This window comes from Balaenoptera borealis (assembly GCF_965194805.1).
Source record: "Balaenoptera borealis genome assembly, chromosome: 2".
In the NCBI taxonomy this organism is placed as follows: Eukaryota; Metazoa; Chordata; class Mammalia; order Artiodactyla; family Balaenopteridae; genus Balaenoptera; species Balaenoptera borealis.
This window is the reverse complement of record NC_138867.1, coordinates 21,299,597-21,319,852: the sequence shown is the minus strand read 5'-3', so window position 1 is coordinate 21,319,852 and position 20,256 is coordinate 21,299,597. Positions and strand designations below refer to the sequence as shown.

Here is a 20,256-nt window from a genome sequence, read left to right as displayed (position 1 = left end):
GCTTATCAATAATTAAAAAGTAGACTTTCATGAACCTCCGTAAAAGTTAAATGAAAATGGCTTTACTGTAAGATATAATTCATGGAATATTTTATGTTTGTTCTTCAAAATCAAAAGAAACTATTCAAAGTAATTCACATGAACCGAAGGTCTTGCAACTGACTTCATAGGAAAACTTATTTTGAAAGCTTCTAGGTTTCTTTCAGTTCCTGAGGTCAAAAATTAAATGACCTGAGAGATACAGGTTCCTTGTAGGGCTCTGCAACACTTGCTATATGGATTTTGTAAACATCGAAGATGTTAGAGAAGCTCATTTTTTCACTTTATTATTAGATCAAAAACATAGAACTCCTATGATTTTTGTTCCATCACAATCCTACTGAAAAAAACATAAATTTGGCTTCTATTGCACCAAAAACGATCCTTTTGATACATGAGAAAATCTGAACTATAAGAACTCAGACATCTCTATAAAAAACAATATCAAAGACAGTGACACTGGTTGTCTTTTGGGAGAGAATCTTGAATATTAGGATTCAGAGTTGGAGGAGAATGTCCTTCCCTGCATACAATTTTGCACATTTTTCAATAATGCACTATATACTTATATTACCTGTTCAAAACATACAAGCAAACAAACAAAACAAATGAATACCTATGTCAAATTACACACTTCCAGAAACTTTCTTCTCCATATCTCCCCATCTTTCTGCTCATTTTACTTTTATTGTTCGATAGTCAAGAATGGATATTTAGTTAGTAATCAGTTTCATTTCTTATTAAAATGTTACCAAAATAAATGTCTTTTTATTTTCAGTCTCTGTTCTTTTCCTGTTCTCTTTTCCTATGTCTCTTTCACTATATTTTCCTAAAATTATTCTATTCCACAAGTATTTTCAGATAGCTAATAGCTGATTAATACAATCTATCCTAAAATTCAAGAGATTAGAAATGATTTTCCAGGAGGTACTCCTGAATGAATGTAAATAGTGTGGGAAAAAGAAAGGAAAAGGTACATTATAAAGAAGGTGATTTATTGTCAAAGTACAAATGTAAACTGAACGTGATCAGACTTGAGTAAAACATAGCTGCTATTTCATAATACACAGAGAGATGATTTGTTGTGATGCCATTCTGCACATCTGAAATAACTGGTACAACAAATACATACTGTCATTTTTTACCACTCCCTCTAACTTTGTAAATGCACACTTTTCCCATTCAATATGATTCTAATAAGTGGCTGGGAGATTCAAGTAATAATTTCCTCTTCCTACATGTGCATTTGTATATGATTAAACAAAAATGATAATGATATATTTTCAGGCTGAATATAATTAAGTTGATATTGAAAACAACCAAAAAGAACAGTGTGGTATATAGTTACAACCATTATTGGTTTTGGTCATGTATTTAAAACCTGCAAATGGGGATTTTTCTTCAATCCAATTTTGTTTATGCATGAAATCTTATGGTTGTTTAGTTATTATTATGGAATTATCATTGGTTCTATGTATACAGGAGTTGAAAATGTTCTAAAATAAAAGTGCTATCTTTTGCTCTTACCATGTTGTCACTACACAGTCAATATTAAAATAATCAATCAAGTTACCAACTACATAGATAAGATTAAACATGACAATTTCTCAAAATAATGTATGTTACTGAAGGTCTGCTTTAATAATGCCTACAAAGATCCTATCATATTGACCAAAAATTAGTAACTCATGTTATCATTTGCTGCATAACAAATCTTTGTGACTTAATTATGAAAGTGGCTTAAAGCAACAACCATCTGTCATGATTCTGTTGGTAAAATTCTATTCTTGGGCAAGTTAAGGGCTCTTGGTTGCTCTAGTATGGGCTAGACTCAGCTGATTGTGGTCAGGGTTGCTTGTAAGTCTGTGGTCTGCTGTGGATGGCTAGTCGAAGATGACTCAGCTGAGATGGCATATGTCTTCTCCATGTGGTCTCCATTCACCAAAAAATTATATATTTATATAATTTCACATGGAAGAATGGGCAGGACGTCCTCCCCACCAAGAGCAGGAGGTGGGCACATGCCAGTGTTCAAGTACTTTTTCAGCAATTACTTGTGTCATATTTGCTACTGACCATTGGATATACCTTGTCACATGTCCAAGACAAGAATCAGAGCGGATGGGGACCACTGAAGGAGTAGATAAAGATGTGAACAGAATGGCAACCGTGATTATTGCAGTCTACCACAGGTTTAAAATTCATATCATTGCCAAATATTCCCCCTTCTTTCCTCCCTCCCTCCCTTCCTTCCTTCCTTTTTTTTTTCTTTAGTTTTATTTTCTGGTTTCCTATAGCTTTATTTGGCTTCTTTACCGATTTAGTCCTAGCATTTGATTTGCCAAATAAATTTTTACTTCCCTTGTGCTTAGAACACTAAGATTTCAGCCGATGAAACTTATTTTTTACTTTTCCCTTTAGACTTTATGTATAGCATTCAATTTACTCTCTATATCAGCGAATGGCTTATTCTGAATAAGTTCTTTATACATGGCATGGGTGCAAGCATGACTTTTCCCAAATCAGGATGTAAGAAAGAAATCCTGTAACTATCTCCCACTGGGAACCATTAAGCTGCTATAACACTAGTTCAGAGTCAGCTTTCTCACTTGTAATATTAAAGATCACCTTCCATTCCCTGAGGAATATCTTAAGTTGGGTACTATCTCTCACTTTGAAACCATAAGTAGCAGCTCTTAGCAAAAATATTTTGAAAAGCACTCTCCAATATACCCTGCCCTCCTATTACCATATGGAGTACAGCTCTTATCACAAACTGTGTCAACACATAATTAACCTACTAAATGGTAAGTGCAGGGAGGAAATGTAGTGAAATATAGTAAGAACTCAGACATTTTAATAAAAGTATGCTGGGACTTCCCTGGTGGCACAGTGGTTAAAAATCCGCCTGCCAATACAGGGGACACGGGTTTGAGCCCTGGTCCGGGAGGATACCACATGCCGCGGAGCAACTAAGCCCGTGCACCACAACTACTGAGTCTGCGCTCTAGAGCCCGTGAGTCACAACTACTGAAGCCTGTGCGCCTAGAGCCCATGCTCCGCAACAAGAGACACCACCGCAATGAGAAGCCCACGCACCGCAACGAAGAGTAGCCCCCGCTCGCCACAACTAGAGAAAGCCCACGCAGAGCAAAGAAGACCCAATGCAGCCAAAAATAAATAAATTTATAAAAAAAAAATAAATCGAATTATACTGTATTTCTAAACACTGAAATAGCAAAAGAAAATGAAAAGAAAATGAAACAGGAAAACTTCAAATTAAGTTTATTCAAAAAGGACATTAAAAAGATCAAGACTTGTTGAAAAATTACTTTTCAAATAAATTTCTCTGCTCTCATCACCAAACAATGTCAAGCAACTAAATACTAAATTTTGATTAGGAAGGCTTTTAGATTAATCCTATGCAACTGTGCTATTAGAGGAACTGTGAATATGAAAGAGATAATATTGCTGATTAATTAATTTTCTTCATTTGTTTCCTGAAGAATATGGCTTATATTTTTAAAAATGCTTCTAAGACATTCATAGTGTGTAGAATTTGTCATCTTCTACTTCAACTGATTTTCCATGGAGGCAAAGACAATTCAGTGAGAAAAGGATGGCTTTTTTTCAACAAATGATACTGGGAAAATTGTATACCCTCATTCAAAAAGATTAATTTAGCATTTATATCATACAAATTTTTAAATTCAAAATGAATCATACTCCAAAGTGTAATGTCTAAAACAATAAAACTTTTAGAAGAAAATATAGGCGAAAAATCTGTGTAACCTTGGGTTAGGAAAGAGTTCTGAGATACAGTCCCCAAAGCACAAACCACATTAAAAATAGTAATAATATAGAATTTTTCAAAATTAAAAAAGAAACACAACTTTTGCGCTTCAAAACGCACCATTAAGAAATTAAAATTTCAGAGAAAATGTTTGCAAATCGTATTTTGCTTAATTTTCAAAACATGTAGAGAAATCTTACAATGATCAGAAGACAAACCCCAATTAAAAATGAGCAAAAATTAGAACAGACATTTCACCAAAGAAGATATATAAATGGTTTAATCACTTGAAAAGATGATCATGCTCAAAATTATTAATCATTAGAGCAATTCAAATTAAAACCACAATAAGATACCACTTCTCCCTACTAGAATTGTTATAATAAAAAAGATAGACAGGGCTTCCCTGGTGGCGCAGTGGTTGAGAATCTGCCTGCCAATGCAGGGGACACGGGTTCGAGCCCTGGTCTGGGAAGATCCCACATGCCGCGGAGCAACTAGGCCCGTGAGCCACAACTACTGAGCCTGCGCGTCTGGAGCCTGTGCTCCGCAAGAAGAGAGGCCACAATAGTGAGAGGCCCACGCACCGCGATGAAGAGTGGCCCCCACTTGCCACAACTAGAGAAAGCCCTCGCACAGAAACGAAGACCCAACACAGCCAAAAATAAATAAATAAATAAAAAAAGATAGACAATACAAACAGTTGACAAGTATATGGCAAACTGGAAACTCTTACATTGCTGGTGGGAGTGTAAACTAATACAGTTTAAAACTGTCAGTTTGAAAAACAGTATGACAGTTTATTTTAACAAAATGAATAAGTGTAACATATGAAAAAGTGATTCCATTCCTCAGAATCTTTCCAAGAGAATGAAAACATATGTCCACAGAAAGACTTGTACTTGACTCAGCAGCAAAATTTATAATAGCAGAAAGCGGAAAATATCCAAACGTTTATCAACTGGTGACTGGATAAATAGAACATGATACACAGAAACAACAGAATAGTATTCAGCAGTATAAATGGAATGATTACCAATGCTACAAAATGGCTGAGACCAAGATATTATGGTAATTTAAAGACCCCAGAACAAAAGACCACATATTTTATGAGTCAATTCTATAGAGATAGATGAATAGTTGCTTGGGGTTGGGGTAAGACTGAGGATTGACTGACTCACCAGGGATCACAATGGGTGATCTGAATATTTTATTTTATTTTTTATAAATTTATTTATTTTATTTATCTGTTTTTGGCTGCATTGGGTCTTCGTTGCTGTGTGTGGCCTTTCTCTAGTTGTGGCAAGTGGGGGCTACTTTTCCTTGAGGTGCACGGGCTTCTCATTGCAGTGGCTTCTCTTGTTGTGGAGCATGGGCTCTAGGAACGTGGGCTTCAGTAGTTGTGGTACACGGGCTCAGTAGTTGTGGCTCTCGGATTTAGTTGCTCTGGGGCATATGGGATCTTCCCAGACCAGGGCTCGAACCCGTGTCCCCTGCATTGACAGGCGGATTTTTAACCACGGCACCACCAGGGAAACTCTGAATATTTTAAAATTGGGCTGTGGTGATGGTTGCACAACTGTGTAAATTTATTGCAACTCATTGAATTGTACATTTAAAGTGGGTAGATTTTATGGTCCATAAGTTATAATTCAATAAAGGTGCTAAAAGTAAAGGATACCAGGAATCATATTTTTTCAAAATGGAGCTGTCAAGGAAATGAGAACTGGCATTGGCATATATGTTATTGACCTAATATTAGTATGAAAACTAATCTTTTCTCCTCTTAAATCAAACATGCTTTATATCAATACCATATATAACAGAGCAATAAGAGAGAATAAGAAAATTTTTCTTTCATAATGTCAATTTTAGCATAAGTATTCTAACTTTCCCTGTCATTCTACCATTCTGCAAATATGAAATTGTTCAGTTTCATATATATGCATATTGACTGGGCATTTCTAGTATCAGAGGAACTTTCTGTATTTTCATGCAGATGACTTTATCTTTCTACTATCCTAGGTGTTGGAAGATAGATTTTAAGCTGTAACTTCTGCCACTGAGTATCATCATTTTGCCCTTCGAAACCAAGCAGACCTCCTTAGATGTTTATTGCGTATGAAAATACGTAAATTAACAGGGCTTATTCACTCAATTAAATTTTCTCCAAGTTCTGCATTACAGTCCTGGAACTTTCTGAACAAGTATTATTTCTTTTTGTCTGGACTATATTTCTACTCATTTCACCTGAGATTGTCTGCCTTTTTGGCAGTCATGTCTTACTTTAATCATATAGAGCCTATATGAAATAACATTCTTGTTTATACACATACATGCTGCCATTTAGACAGGTCATTATCACCCAGGACTTACAGATCTGGGGTAAACAATAGTAAAGAAATTTGACATCCTAAAATTTGTCATTTTGTAATGTAATGATTTCCAGTATCCCCTAAACGTTTTCTCTAATCATCTTTTTATTGCAAATGGAATGAAATTTGCTCGACCATTTATCAGAAACCATGCCTCTCCTTGGGTGCCCTTGATAAATAATGCTGACTCTAAATGGGCTATTTATCATGTAAAACCCCCAGACAACTCAAAGAAGAGTAAGTCTGCATATTGGTTTTTTTTTTTTAAGTCTTTATTGAATTTGTTACAATATTGGTCTGTTTTTTATGTTTGGGGTTTTGGGCCACGAGGCATGTGGGATCTTATCTCCCCACCAGGGATTGAACCCGCACCTGCTGCACTGGAAGGGGAAGTCCCAACCACTGGACCGCCAGGGAAGTCCTTGCATATTGTCTTGTTCAACTAAAAATCCAGTATGTTCACTCTAGGACTGAATCAGATGATGGTACAACACGTATCTTTGTCATGTGTTGATTTATTTTTATGTCTGGATTTTGTTGCTGTTTTATGATTAAGCACACATACATTTCTCCCTATATCAAGATTTTATTATTTTCAAAAATAGTCTTGAGACTTTGGTTTAGCCCTCCCGTCTCAGTGCTGAGTAGGTAACATCACTAAAGAAGGGAAATGACCTTTACTTGCCCACTACCTTCATATTCTTTTTTTTTTTTTTAATCGCGGGGCCGGGGCAGCAACCGAGGCGGAAAAGAGTGCCTGCCCGGCCGGCTCCAGCGCGGAGGCCTATGCGCGATGCGGCCGGGCGCTCACCTCCCCTTCATACTCTATTTATGAATTTAACCTTATCAAAGCTTAGCTGTGGTGGGGTCACAACCATCGACGTTTCCTGAATGAAATCTGAAGCCGGCCCCCATACGCCGGAGAGCAGGGAGAGACGGAAGCAACGGAGGGGGAGGCAAGCCACGCCGACGGGCAGGTGGCGGGTTTGTGAAGCTCCCCCCGCCCGCCAGAATCCTCAAAGTGTACGGAGGGGCCTTACCTGCCTTGAGTCCCCTGTACTGTGTCCAGATGGTCTCAGCACAGTGCGCTGGCAGGGCTGCCTCCTTGGAGTGGCTCCCACTGTGGAAACGGGGCAAAACGCACATCCCCAAGATGGAGCAGGTGAGGAGCATCTAGCTTGAGGGTCAACCGGAGGTCACATCCTCTCCGTGACCTCCTCCGGCTGCTGTTTGTGGGCTTCTCTAGACTGGAGTCACTTCAGAACTGTTTAATTCTAACGTTCAGAGTCAGTCTGAGTTGCAGGAACAAATAAGTGACACACATGGCCAAAGACCAAATGGGTGCAAGTTTCTCAGCTGTATGTTGGCCCTCATACACCAATGGTCAGGAAGATAAATCTGGGAGTAACCATCGTTTTGGAAATATCACAATCTTTTCTCTCTTTAAAAAAATTTTTTTTGATTCCCCCCTCCCCTGACCTGTATATAGTTATGTAAAAATATCATTTCCGCCTTTCTGATTGTTCTATTTCAGTGGCAGACGTTTGACCATAAAACCTAACATTAGGACAAGGGCTAAAATATATTCTCTTTATTTAGATATCTTCTTAAAGACAGAAATATTAAAAACAAATATTAATATTACCAACCCAATTAAAAATAAATGGACTATGAGAATACATATAGAAAGAGGAGATTAAAGCTACTAAAATGGAGAACAGGATATTGATATAAAATAACAATATTAGTATCTTCTATTAGTACATCCAATTTTGAGTATTTATATTTCTAGAGGATCTGACATTAAAGATACATTATAAAAGCTACTAATCAAGAAACAAGTAAATTTTATTTAAAAATTAACATAATATCTATAAGGGAACTATTTTATTATCAAAGTAAACAATTGTTCAGAACCACAAATCATATTTATACAATAATACTGGCTCTATATACATTTTATAGAAAAAAGTATAAAATATATTTGAATTTTAAAATATTTCCTATATCAAATGTTTATATAAGATTTGGTTACAAAGTTTAAATCTTTTAAATATAAAGGCAAACAAATATAAAGTTGTCAAGTAGAAAAAATATTCAGATTTTTGGACTTATGATGTACTCCTAAGCTATTAACATATGCTTGATTTTCTAGAGTGCATAATCTATGATAGCAGTGAAATTTAATGTATTTCATATACTTATTTTATAATTATTTTACACCAGTAATTTGCTGTTGTTGTTAATGTTATTATTCTTACCATGAAGTTGACCATTATATACCATGATATATAATTATATCACAGGTTGCCAAACAATTTATCTCATTTAAATTCTCTTTGTAAAAATGAATATTGAATTGGATCCATCTTCTCTTTACAAGTAGTGCTAATTCCAGACTTCCCAACATCAGTCAGTAGCACCAATATTTCTTTAGTTATTTAAATTTGAAAATTCAGATTGACCTCTAATATCATCCTGTGCATTATCATCTCTATCCAGGAAGTTATGGTATCTTATAATTTCTTATTTCAAAACTGCATTTTCATTTATTCCACATGTATCTTAATCCATGCCCTGGCCATCCCCAAATAATGATACTTGCCTCATAATGGTGCCCCTTCCTTGATTCTTGGTAGATTAAAAAATAAACAACAACTCAATTTTATAGTTGATATAATGTATGTTGACTTAATATGTTTATTAATTCACCACAACACAAGTCCTAGGCCCCAACTGGGCTAGTTTACAAAAGCTTTAAGCCTGAATATATGAATTTTTCTACCTATCCAAATTGTTATCTTCTTTTAGCTCCCAGTTTGATCCCAGCTATATTTTGTGGTCTTCCCAAAGAACTGCAGGACTTATCAGTATTGCTCATATTTCTTGCGTTTCTCATTTTCACATATTCAGTAATCCCCCGGGCTGTCCCCAGAATATACCTAAACAGAATTTTTCCCTTTGTGGGAAGTAGCAGGTGGTTAGGAAGGTGAGAGTTGGGATTCTACTGATTGATGGCAGCTCACAGCCTAAGGAGAAAGTATTCAATATTATTATCAGCTGCTTCTAATTCAGAAAACGGTTTTTTGGCAGGTATGATTTTGTGAAAATAGAAAAAGACATTAGAATGAGATCCACTGAGTATGAACCATGACCCTGATCCTGACACTGTCAGTGTGACCTTGGGCAAAGGACACTTCTTATCTGAACCTCAGTTATATCATCTATAAAATGGCAATAAAAATATCTTCTTATCTTGTTGTAACATTTACAGAAGTAATATTTATCTCAAACACACACATGGTCTTTAAAAATTAGTTTCTTCCATATAAGGCTGAGTCCCATGTACATTTCTAATCAAGATAATGAGAAAATTATTGAAGTAGGTCTGATCTTCACCTGTTTGCAACTCTGCTTAGTCTGAAGTTCACTGTTTTGTGACAAAGCCTTCTGCTAGTTCACCTTTTCCTTTTTAAATGTTACGTTTATTTCTGTTCCAAATGGAGATGCATTGATAATCTTGGGACAAACGACATTTCATTTTAGAATACTTAGTTTATATATAGTTGTTGGTGGTAAAATATTTGGTTGCTGTAAGTTTTTGAGGACCAAAGACTTTTCGATGATCTCCAGAGATTATAGTGTTTACTATTTTGCATTCACTATTCACCCTAACACAAAGCAATGTGCACTGTAGAATTCAACAATTATTTGTTCAATGGGTCATGAAAATATTAGTCAATTCATGAGGTAAAAATGATGTTTCTTAATAATCAAGATTTTTTACACCATTGAAATATAATCTACAAAGTTGCTATATTCAGATTTTGTATTCAAATGGCAATAAAGACATACTAGAGGCAAGCATTAGAGTTTAGTGATTATGAAAATGAGCTCGAGAGTTCAGTTGCCATAATTCAAATTCTGACTCCACTGATTACTCTGTTTATGACCATTATATGTTATTTAACGTCTCTATGACTTTGTTTTCTCATTTGTGAACTGGAGAAAATAATATTACCGCCTTTACATATGCGATAAAAGTATAAGTGAAACATTTATCCCTATGCCTGACATCTAGTAAGTTCTCAGTAAACATTAACACATTTATTATTAGTAATATTTGTTGTAGTGTTTTATTGTTTTTGGGTGACTAGCCAAATTTCTTATTTCCTGCTGCACTCTCTGGCAGTAGGTTTTGTCCAGTTATTTTGAATCATCAGCTTACCCTAGAGAATCTGGGTCTCCTGCCTTAATATGAATCCCAAAATATTTGACATCACAGGTCTGCAGATTTATCTTCTCCTTCTGCCCCTTGTTATAGACATAACTGTTATCCTAGGATATCAGAGGATATGCCTACAGTTTTTGGACCCTCTGATTTCAGTTGCAACTGAAAGGGACACATCCATGTGATTGTGACCCACTTTCTTGCTCATGGTAAATCCCTCAAGTGAGGAAATGCCTGTCTTTGCTAACTTCCCTCGGGCTCATTTTACACTGAAGAGAATGGTGGAAGTCACGAAGCCTACATGTGTGTATATCGCAAAAGAGGGGCAGTCTACATCGATGAGGGAAGGGAGCTTCTGGCCTTTTGATTGGAAATTCTTGGGGGTATTCTGTATACTTCTCTGAAATCCTAATGGCATCAAGACATGTTCCTCACCATGGCCACTTTGGATCAGGCCGCTTTACACTGGTTCTGGAGATCACCTGGTAAATAAACTGTGTGCACATGGGACTTTGACTCATCCTCTGCTTTAAGTAAAGCAAGGAAGCATAATCCCCAAGATTTAAAACACTGAACACTGATTTTTCCTCCTCTCTAGTGTCAACATCCAGAATTTAGTAAAAACCTCTCAATTGTTCTTATGCAATTCCTTACATTCATTTCTTTTTCTGTTTGAAATCATTTTAGTTTAACAATAAGTACTAGATATGAAATGGCAAAACAAAGATAAAGGAAATATGATCTTTACCCCAGACTTGCAAACCACCTGGTAGGCAACCTCATTTTTTTATGTTTTAGGATCAGAGAGAGAATGTGGTAGATTGTATTATTCTTCAAAATAATCACCGACCTTCCCATGCTTCCCTTCCTCTAGGAAGTTTAGGCATCTCTTTCACGTTGACATAATGTCACACTGACACCATGCTTAGCAGCAATGTGTCTGTGACTTTCTTCGGCCAAGGAAATATAAACAGAACTGATGTATGTAACTTCCAAGCAAAAGTTATTGTTATTTTTGTTATTTGAATGAGAATCTCCTGATTTCTATGTTTCCTTTCTTTATCTGTGAGATTGGAATTGTTCCATCAGCCTGGGTGGTCCTGAACTAAAGAAGTTGTGAAGCAAAGCTATAGTTGACCAAATATAGACATGCCGAAGAGATAGAGATACTTATTAAGAGATAGCAACAAGCATCCAGGGAGGGAATCGAAAGCCTGAATCAAAACAATGACAATTGTGGGTAAGATAAATGATAAAATGATGCTTTTAGTGTTATTTAGGAAGTCTAGTTGATGGAACTTGTTGATGCATTAAGTGTAGGTATAAGGGTGACAGTGCTTGAATTCTGGCCCATATTACATCATGTTTTAATTTTTCACAGCCTTGTGATTAATTTTCCTTTGTTTACTGTCTTTCTATCTCTCCCTTGCCAACAGAGTAATCTTTCTTATAACATAATTTTGATGATATCATTCCTTTTCTAAAAAGTCTTCCATGGCTCCCCATTACTAAAGAATTAAGTTCTATCTTCTTAGCTTTAATTATCTGCCATAATTTTTTAATATTCATTTCCTACTTCTCAGGGCCTTCCTTCTTTAAAGAAACTCTACTCCTTTTACTGTTCTTCCCCCAAAAGGATTTTTGAGTTTCCACTTAAATGCCTTGTCCCAGTCACCACTTTTGCTTTAGCACTCATTTTTTTTTTTACCTTTAATTACTTGAATTCTACTTGTTTGTTTTAGTCAAGTTAGATAAGGTTCATGTGTGGTAGCATACAACCCCCAAATCTCACTGGCTTACAAATAAAATCTTTATTACTCTCTCAAGCTACATGCTTGTCTTGGGACAGCTAGGACTCCAGTGTTCTGTACATTCAACCATCCAGGCTGATAGAAAACTTCTATTTGAAGTAGGACAAACTTATTTTTGTTTTTCAATATTCTGCTGAGAAATGATAATGTTCTTGACCGTTCGTGTTTCAAAGCAAGTCATATACCAAATCTGGAGAAGAGAATTAGGTCCCTCCCGGAGAGTGGAACAGCAAAAATCTGAAAAAAACCCCGCACTGACAATATTTTCCAAATCATCACTTTCAATCTTTTCCAAATCCCACTGATTTCATTAATCTGATCTTGTCTAACCCATATTTAAACATCACTTCTTTCTCAACTCTTACCATCTGTACTAATTATACAGCCCATCTTGTAATGCCCTAGGCAGGGGTCGACAGATTTTTTTAAAGGGATAGATAGTAAACATTTTAGATTTCAAGTCATAGGTCCCTGTGGCGACTACTCAACTCTGCCATTGTGGTGCAAAAGCAGTCATTGAAATATGAAATATGAAAAGAATGGGTGTCACTGTGCTCCAATCAAACTTTATTTTCCAAAGTAGGTACTTGTCTGCTGCAGTAGCTTGCAGAACTCTTTCTTTGAGCAGTGACTCTCAAACTTGAGTGTGCATTGGAAACATCTGAAGGGATGTTAAAACAGATTTGTGGATACTACTTTTAGAGTTTCTGACTGGATAGGAATGGGGAAGGGCTTGAGAATATGCCTTTTCGATATGTTCCCAGGTGATGCCTTTGTTTCTGGTCTGGGGACCATACATTGAAAATCTCTGACCTGCAGAACAAGGCAATATTCTGTATTCAATGACTTGCTATTTGTGATCAGCAAACGAATTTAAATAAATGAATGAATTCTATTATAAAATTAAGAAATAAACAATGTTCATAATTTTCATTCATTAGCATATTCCTTTCTTCACAAAAGCCAGTGACTATACTTAGCCAGAGAATGCCCTGAATAAATTTTTATTGGCTACGAGTGAGTTACAATAAAGTTAGCATTCACCTTTTTATAGTGACACAGCATACAGTGTCATATAGTGACACAGCTGTAAATATTATACTTTTCTATGCCACCTTCACATGATGGACAGGTAACAAAATTGTTTTGTTTGTAAAGTCTCTCTAAGCTACTTCAGCTTGTCATGACACACAAAGCTTGGCTACACGAAATGCCTCAACCCATTTATATTACTTCATTACTTCATTACTTCATACTTCCACTCTCCGGAAAATAAGATTTCAGAAAGACACATTAATTTTATTCTTATTTAACAGTGACATTGAAAAGACATTCTTATTTGTGCAGTTGTTCTAGCTACCAATCCTGTTTGTAGTTATACATATTTTTAAAACTCCATAGACATTCTGTACTCTTGAGATTTTGACACACTTGGATTAAATGATTACCTCCAATATTGCTGCATCCTTGACATATAAATGATAAAGTGCCTTAGATAATTAGAGAAAAAAAAAAAGATTCCCCATAAACTTGTTTAAGCAAATTTCTATTCAGTAGTTAGCACTTCAGGAGTGAAATTGTTGGAGGAGGTCAAAAGGTCATGACTGCGTATTGACCCACGCGCTGGACCCGGATAACCAGAAGCCCCTTACACCCCTTCCTTGTCCTTGGGATATACATTTGGCACCCTATTCCAGGCACTAGAAGCCACTTCAAGGATGCAGCCTTGAGAGAGTAATGTATTACTGCGACCGTCTGGACTGCATACATGATTGAACCCCGTTAAAGCCTCTATAAAACTTTTAGGATTCTGGCATGCAAATGTGGAAAATTTACTTGTCTTTCAGCCGCCATAGACAAACCCCATATGTAAGTTTCTTTGCTTATTAAAACTGTATCTACCAACCTGGAGTGTTCTGCCCCTTTGTCCAATCTCTCTTTGCTCTCTGTGTCCTGGGGCCAGTTTTGAAATTCACCGCTGGGGAATTCCCAAGGTTGTGACCCAACAGAAATGTAAAGAAAGATCATCACAGATAAAGCAGGCATTGTGCTCTGGGGATTTTGGAAGAAGTAGCATTATTGTTTTCAATAGTGTTACTCCTCGTTGTAAGATTTTCTAATCATTATAATATTCAATAAAGTTGCAATTTATCACTAAAAAATTCCCCCAGTTAGGGAAATTCATGTCAGTTTAAAAACTCTTACCAAATTTAAATAACCAAAATTAAAGTAGACTAACATATAGTCTGAACACTTTTTAGTACCTCGCAGAATCTGGACCAAGTTCTATGAGCATGGAAACAGGTAAATAAAACTAGTAGAAATTGCTCGAATAAGGTTGTTGTCATCAATTAGCAGCTGATTGTTGTTCAAAGTTTAGAGAATGAGACAACTTCGAGGTAAAATGGGCTTTATTTTCTGGTTCCACAAAAATAAAAGAAACAGGTTACTTAGGGGAGTGAGGACTAGGACGTAAGCCGTTTGCCTCGCAGCTGCTAATCCTCTGATTCTGAACAGACTCAAGCACTTAACGGCCAAAGCTGCGGCGCTAACTAACCCAGGTGCCCTCACTTTCTCCGCCCCCAATCTTCACCCTCTACTAAGCTCACTTAATGAGGGTTCTGAGAGCTCACTTAATGAGGGTTCTGAGAGCTTCGATTCCTTCAAAGCATTGTGCCATGAACTCTAGGGGGGGGGAAAAAACAAAGAAGATAAATTTCAAATATAGGATTCAATTACTTTTCACAACTCGATGATGTGTCAGAGGCACGCTGTGTTTTGTTTTGAGGGCGGGGAGATGACCGGGAGGGAATCCTGGGCTCCCATTGGCTGGCCGCTCGGCGCTGCAGCTGAGCTCCAGCCGCTCGGCGAGCATCATTGATCTGAAGGGTAAACGTGGAGGGAGCCGCAGAGAACAGTCCAAGCGTTTCTGAGAAGAGAGGCAGACGCTTCCAGGAAGAAAGTGGTGTCTACTGGCTGCCCGGCTTGGAGGACCTTTTGTGACTGAAAGGGGACACAGTGCAAGGCAGTTTGCTGCTACAGTGATTCAGAAGCATAAGAGAGAAAGAGAGAGAGAGAGAAAGAGAGAGTGAGATCTCACCCTCGTTGCAAAGCCTGGCTCGTTGCCTCCTGCTGCTGCTCTTTCTGCTGCTGCTTCTGCAGCCGCCGTGTCTGCCATCAGGTAAGGCTTCCTTTTTTTTGATGGGGATTGCGTCATGTGTGATTGCTTCAGGGTACACGCGCAGAAATTCATACACGATCAATAAAGTGTTGCCTAGGGTAATCAGAAGCTGAAGGAGGGAGGTTGCACACAGGTCTGGCATCTCAATTAGGAACTGGTGCGTGGGTTTGCTTTGGGAAACTTCGTTAAGTTCTAAACAAGTCTCTTGTCTTCAGAGCGAGAGGTTAACTTAAAAAGAGAGGGAAAGAAATGTTTTAGTCACTAATGTACCTTGCTTCGCTTTGCTAAAATTTCAAATGAAAATAATGCTAGGTGTTCAACTGGTTATATTATAAATGACTTTATTAATATCTTTTTTACACAAAGTAATTAATGCTTTATTTTCAAACGTCTTCTGTAAATGTCTCAACTGATTTTTATTAAAATACAATAATACCCCTACCCCATTCTCCACTGATTTTTATTAAGACATATAGGTTTTTAAACTTCATTCTTCATTAAAAATGAAACAACTGTAAAGCAATGTAAATGTTTCGATAGCTAGTCTCTCAGTATATAGCCCTCTGAGTTTCCTACCACAAAACTAATTTGGGACAAGTGGAAGAGGTACAGATTACTAGGTCGACTGTGGGTTACATAATAGGCATTTCAAAATTATCTTAATGGTATTAATCATTTAGTGGTCCACTTAAAAAGTAAGAAATATGTATAATAAAGGACATGCTAGTAAATCAGTTTTAAAGAGACCTTCAGCATTTTATAGATATTTTCTTCTTTTTAAATATCATTATTTTTCTCTTTTTCCACCTGAATTACAGTGGTTTCAGAACCTTTGTAGTCCAGAGTGCTTGATGTCTCATCTTATAGACATATTTCTCTGTACTCTCTAGAGAGGGAACTGACATATTTTTGGCTGATTCTGTGACCATTGGGATGATTTTCAGCTTCCCATCAGGTATTTTGAAGCTCATTCGCAGACTGCTCAGCTAGAAAATTACCTTACATCAAGAGTAGGAAAAAATTAGAGTAGATTCTGAAAATGTATTTACAGTTTTAAATTACACTATACATGACCAAAACATGAAAGTCCAACCATGCCAAGCAGATATTTGCTTGATCTTTTCAGACACTTGATCAGTTTTAAGATTGTAAAATAATATCCAGACACACAGCTGCCTAGAAATACTGAACCTCATACTTCAGTACCATCACTTATTCATTAAATTATCCTAAGCAAGTTGAGAATCATTTTAACTTATGTGTCTTCATTATTATTTCTAAAAAGGGATTTAAATGAATACATTTTTATTATAAATATTTCTGTGATACCAGAAGGTATCTTCAGAATTGGAAGTCAGGTAGTTACTCTTCCCAAGCCATAGCAGTTGCTTCAGGCACTGTTTTAGAATGCTCAAGATCACAACCACACACAAAGTAGGAGCTTTCCACTTAGCTAACTAATCTGCACATCAGTTGGTTCAGTAACCAAATCTCAGGAGCATTCCTCCATCTATATGAACTACCGGAATAAAAAGAGGTTGTGTATTAATTTGAAAATTCAATTCCAGAATACAATGTATTTTCCCCCTTATTAATAGCTCTTACTTTGAAGACTAACCTCCAAGTATAACCCTGCCAATGTTAAGCTCCTACTCCATTAAAAAAAAAATCCCATTTTTTTTCTGTTTTGTTCAGCAAATCTCTGGTTGCTGGATTCTTAACTTCTACTGCTGTGTACCATTTTCAAGCAGTAGGGGGAAGTTTTCAAGCCAAGGATGCTTTTTTTTTTCCTACTGGACTTCATTCCTTCCACTAATGTGCTTAGTGATATGATCATTTTAGATAAATCTCACAAAAAGAGCTGAATTATTATGGGAAGGAGGGTGTCATTTGTTCTACATGTGGGATGATACACATTAAGTCTTTATCACAGCAAAAACACTGCTTAGTTTATGGGAAAAAATCCCTGTTAACGCTTCACGTGACATACTTATACCTGAGTATGACTGCATCCTTTAAGGGTGGAGCACAAAACTGATCTCCTTGGATTGAGCATCTTTTGCATCTGGTATTTTGGCAGGATGTGTTTCATGAAATAGTCTGTGATACTGGTTGCAATCAATCATTTATCATTTTGTGGTTGGTAATAATATCTGTCACTCTTACTTCTTAAAATGCACTGTAATGAACGTCAAATCACTCTTGCTGATGAAATAGAACTGCAAATAGTCTGCTTAAACTGTTCTTACATGAAATGTGAAACATTACTGTTTTCACACCGATACCATTTAGATGCCATGTCATTAAATCTAACAATTATGACAGGAAGATGCATAGAGTGATAGTTCTCAGAAGTGACCCACGTTTTCATGTAAAAATATCAAATTTAAGAACTTGTGTAATAAATGACCTACTAGTAGACTTTATTGTAAATGTCTTTATACTTCCAAAGGAAAAGTGTGATTACATATGTCTCCTTTAAGGTAAGATTCTGTTCTTTTATTCTTTTAAACAAATGATAGCTGTTTTTAAACTAACCATGTCCTATATTACCATGTCAGTGTTACCACATGAATAGATAACATTTTGCTTATAATGTGGCACCAATTCTTGATTCTATTATATTACACTATAGGTGCAAATTATTTCATCTTTCTCGTTAAACAAATGCAGAGTTTTAATTTTATAGCTAGGCTTAACTTATGTGGAGAAAAATAAACTTAATTATTTAAATAAGGAATGAAAATTTATGATTTTTACTGGGAATGTTGTTTCTACTTTACTAATATATGGTAATTGAACAACTTACACTCATAGCTTTTTTAAAGCATTTTAACATTTGGCTTTAAGGCAATTGCATTTTTTCTGGATTATCATGCTAAAAGTGTGCTATATCATCACCAAACTTCAAAAGGAAAATATGTGTGTGAATGTGAATAACACTGCCTATGTTGAATATCAATAGTGGTTACCCAAAGTTATTTTTAAGCATTACATGATCACATGCTGTGGAGTAACATTTTTAGAAAAGACCAAGAGAAAATAATGACTACCAAAAAAATCAAATAACAGGTGAACTTCATATAATGTTATTCTACTTTTTGTGAGATCCCTGATAAATGTTCTAAGGATTCATTTATTCAATTACTAATTATCAATTAATTTAATAAGCACCTGTAAACTATTGAAAACAGGGTAAATGTTTACTGTTTTTATAAATTTAGCTTCATTCAGGTTTCTATCACTCTATCATATTATAGCTCATGGTATTAAGGGATAAATTAAATCTTCAATATGCTTCAGTTATTTTTTTACTAAAGAATTATGGCTTGCTTTCATAACCCTTGCACTGAATATCCAAGTTATTACTCTATAAATGCATTTATATTACCTTGAATATAAAGGATGTTTCATTTGCGCAATGTAAACTTTTTCTTAAAATATGTATATCTCATGCATATATGTTTAAAGATTCAGGTGAAAGCAGGTGAGGCCCTAATCTGTGCAAAGATGCTCATTAGAGAAATATAGGACTTAACATCTCAACTGCTAAACTTAAGTGTTCAAATGGCTGAATGATACATATTTAGTTCCAAGTACCAAAGAAGCAGTTAAACATTAGGGCATAGGTTGTGAATATAGACTTACACAAAGTAGGATGCTAGTTACAAGTATAATTGATTATACCTTAAGTGTGCCCTATAAACAATGGATTCTATAGCTCCTATTTGCTGAAAAGTTATTATATAAAATGTTTTCTTCTATGTACATATGAGAGTCATGATTTATTGTCTGCAAGATGATGTGGAAAGATCAAAACTTGGGAGTAAGACAATGAATGAAAATTTTGAGAGTTATTCTATGGGCCTTTTAGGGCAAATTGCTTAACTTTTTGATCCTTGGTTCCTTCTCTTGATTTAGTATATGACTGCATAGACAACACTCACTAGTGGTCAGGTCTTTCTCCTTTTGAACTTCCATGACTATAGCAAGCTAAATGTGTAGAGATTAACTACAGTCAGAGCTGGCCTGCTGGGTTAAATGAAAACATGTGGTGGCCAGGATTTTTTTTGTATTGGAATTTACTTGTCATGTTGGCATAGAAGTGGTTTCCAGGTCACTTAACTAAAAAAAAGCAGCATTTATTTTTGGCAAGCATGCTTTCAATAGACAGTCATGGATGTTTCTGGTAGTTTAAAGAATCAGTGAAGTTTAGATTGTAATGAAACTTTTACCACCATATTTCAAAAGGATTAGTAGTCAAGCAAAGAGGAGAATAGGAGGTAGCTAGAGAGAGTACAGGGTCACAGGAAGTTTGTGGTTTGTTTTTTTTTTTTTAATAGATACTTGAGCATGTGCATAGATGAGGTGGAAATCTTTAGAAAGAGAAAGGAAATACTGGATCAAGATTTTAGAGTATTGGAGGAGTCATTAAGAGGAGATGATTGCCGTTTGACCCTCAGCTGGATTGGGCAGTTGGAGGGTCCTCATCACTCCTCTGTCCTTGGAATGTAGTCCCGCCCACCATTCCCACACTAGGAGCTGTTTCAGGGATGCAGCCTTGAGAGAGTAAGGTGTTGTTGAGGCCATCTGGACTGAATACATGACTAAACCCCCTTAACGCCTCAATATAAAGATTTAAGATTCTGGCGGGTAGGTGCAGAGATCTACTTGTCTTGCTGCTGCTCAAGACAAGCCTTGTATATGTTTCGTTGCTTATTAAACCTGACACCTACCAATCTAGAGTGGTCTGCCTTTTTGTTCTGTCTCTCCTTGGCCTCCATGTATAGGGCCAGTTTCAGATTTCACCTGGGAAGCTCCTGAGT

At 36.3% G+C, this 20,256-nt stretch overlaps 1 long non-coding RNA gene across 1 annotated transcript in view; it reads left to right on the top strand.

Moving 5' to 3' along the window:
* The first annotated feature begins 6,923 nt into the window (after positions 1–6,923).
* Positions 6,924–20,256, top strand: part of LOC309623725 — a 327,034-nt gene continuing 313,701 nt past the window's right edge. The window contains exon 1 of the long non-coding RNA XR_014241502.1: positions 6,924–15,430. This is a non-coding gene — a long non-coding RNA (uncharacterized lncRNA). The remainder of the gene's footprint in view (positions 15,431–20,256) is intronic.